This window comes from Cetorhinus maximus, chromosome 16 (assembly GCF_964194155.1).
Source record: "Cetorhinus maximus chromosome 16, sCetMax3.hap1.1, whole genome shotgun sequence".
NCBI lineage: Eukaryota > Metazoa > Chordata > Chondrichthyes > Lamniformes > Cetorhinidae > Cetorhinus > Cetorhinus maximus.
This window is the reverse complement of record NC_135894.1, coordinates 28,555,940-28,558,669: the sequence shown is the minus strand read 5'-3', so window position 1 is coordinate 28,558,669 and position 2,730 is coordinate 28,555,940. Positions and strand designations below refer to the sequence as shown.

General features: G+C 40.5%; 1 non-coding gene across 1 annotated transcript; it reads left to right on the top strand.

Annotated features, from left to right (window-relative positions):
• Positions 1-349: 349 nt before the first annotated feature.
• On the top strand, positions 350-422 carry trnar-ccu (transfer RNA arginine (anticodon CCU)). Its single transcript has one exon. It is a non-coding gene; the product is annotated as a tRNA-Arg (tRNA).
• The last annotated feature ends 2,308 nt before the right edge of the window (positions 423-2,730 follow it).

Here is a 2,730-nt window from a genome sequence, read left to right as displayed (position 1 = left end):
ACAAGTCCATGATGATTCTTCTTAATTAACCTGCATTTTCCCAAGTGATTCTTAATTTTGTGCCAAATTATCATTTCTAGAAACTTCTCCACTATCGGCCTGACTACAATAAGCACTTAAGGAGGTTCAACTGGAGCAATTGTCAGTGCACAAGAGACAATCACATCCTGTCACATCATTGTTGGGAGCTTTGGAATTGATAGAATTTGATTGTGAATGAAAAGAAAGTGCTGGTCCACAAAATGCCTTCAGGTTTGTCAGGGATTCTCGACAGGAACTGACCTTCTGTCCCATCATGACCCTAGAGGCAGAGGAATAATCCAATAGCTGCAGTATTAACTTCCATACAGCCCCAGTGGCCTAATGGATAAGGCACTGGCCTCCTAAGCCAGGGATTGTGGGTTCAAGTCCCATCTGGGGTGAGGCAGATTATGGCCCAGGAACAAACATCAATGAAGCTTTCATAAACACTGGCAGATTGATTTCCTTTCAATTTATTATCCAATCTTGGCTGTTCCTGTGCAGCACCCTTCTCTGTCACTTGTTTCTCATTGGCACAATCCAGTGCAATGTTTCTACTAAACTGTTAGCCACCCAACATTCAGGGAGTAATGTCACCTGCACTTTCCAGGCAAATACTGTCCCTTTCATTCCTGTCTTCAGCTCACCCAACACCCCAGGCACAGTTGTTAATTTGAAATGTTGACACTCAATTACAATACACGTACCATTCATGTTACCAGATTCAGGGATGAAATACACACACACTCTCCCTCCAAGCTGGAAGATACAAGGTTCAAATGCTACCCGGCCCTTCTCCTTATATCCTTTCCAAGATCCTGACTCTCTGATTGGAGGGTGTCCTAACGCCATAAGTAATAGGAACAGGAGTGGGCCATTCCGACCATCACACCTGCTCCAACATTCAATAAGATCATGGCTGATCTGACTGTGGCCTTAACTCCACTTTCATGCCTGTCCCCCCACCATAACCCTTGTCTCCCTTATAGATCAAGAATCAGTATAACTCAGCTTTGAATATATTCAATGACCCAGCCTCCACTGCTCTATGGGGAGGAGAATTCCAAAGATTAATGACCCTCTGAGAGAGGCAATTCCTCCTCATCTCCGTCTTCAATGGGACACCCCTTACTTTGAATGTGTGCCCACTAGTTCTAGATTCCCCCATGAGGGGAAACATCATCTCTTCATCTATCCTCAAAAGCTCCCTTAGAATCTTAGATGTTTCAAAAAGATCACCTCTCATTCTTCTAAATTGCAAATAATATCGGCTTAATCTGTTCAACCTTTACTGATAAGACAATCCCTTCATCCCAGGAATCAGCCTAGTGAATCTGCTTTGAGCTGCTTCCAATGCAATATATCCCTCCTTAAGTTTTTTTTTTACTCTTTCATGGGATGTGGGTGTCACTGGCAAGGCCATCCCTCATTGCACTTGAACTGAGTGGCTTGCTCGGTTATTTACAGAGGGCAGTTATGAGTCAACCACATTGTCATTGGTCTGGAGTCACATGTAGGTCAGATCAGGTAAGGATGGTAGGTTTCCTTCCCTAAAAGACTATTAATCAACCAGATGTTTTTTTTTACAACAACTGATGCTAGTTTCACAGCCACTATTACAGAGACTAGCTTTATATTCCAGATTTGTTGGTCAAAGAACTCTAGCTTTGAATATTCCTCCTTTCCCAATCATGGGAACGTGTCTACTCTCTACTCAAACTATGTCCTACCTGAAGGGCTTCTATTGTTCAATTACTGCTTTGTCTACCTATTTCTGATTCCAATCCACCTGGACCAGTCTCTGTTATTGAGTCCCGAGGATCACCACTGTATACTTCTCCCCAGTCTGAAAAGCAGCTGTTCACCATCACTGTCTGCTCCCCATCCCTTAATCAAATTCATATTCACACTGCCACTTGTTACACACAATAAGTGCTTGTCATGGAAGAATGAGTCCAAATCTAGTCTTTTACCTCAAGTTCTTTATTCTAAAGACAGTTCTGTAGTGTAGCAGACTCTCCCATTCCCTTCCACACTGAAGTGTTGCAGCTCTACCCATTTATAGCTGAATCAATGCCCATTATCCATTTTAACAATGCAGTCGTCTAAACAATGTAGTCATTATATAATGTAATTGCCAGTCAACAAGAAGATTGTTACTGGACCATGATAATGTAATTACTGATACATTAACAGATGCCACTCTTTTCTTTTAAATTAAAGCTTTTGAAAAATTCAAGAACATTCTTTTTGAATCAGACAGAAGGAAATAAAGTCATGTATTTTTCACATTTATAGGTCCCACATTTCCTTTACCATATGTACAATTAAAAGCAAAAATATATTGGCTTTCCATTTCATCATTATAACATAAACACCCATCTTCTAATACGCTTTGTAACTTCTTGGAACAGGCATTCTTTTTCATATAACTGTCTGATAATTGGTGATTTGTGTTGAACCATCGTATTTTAGACATCTCCCTTCTCTCTAACATTTCTTTTATGCTCACTAGGTCTATTCTTATCCTTTGTCAACATAATATTCTATGGGCAAACTTTACTCACATTGCGTTAATAAAAGCAAAATACCACAGATGCTGGAAATATGAAACAAGAACAGAAAATGCTGGAAAAACTCAGCAGAGAAAAACAGAGTTAACGTTTCGAGTCCGTATGACCCTTTTTCTCTCCACAGATGCTGTTAGAC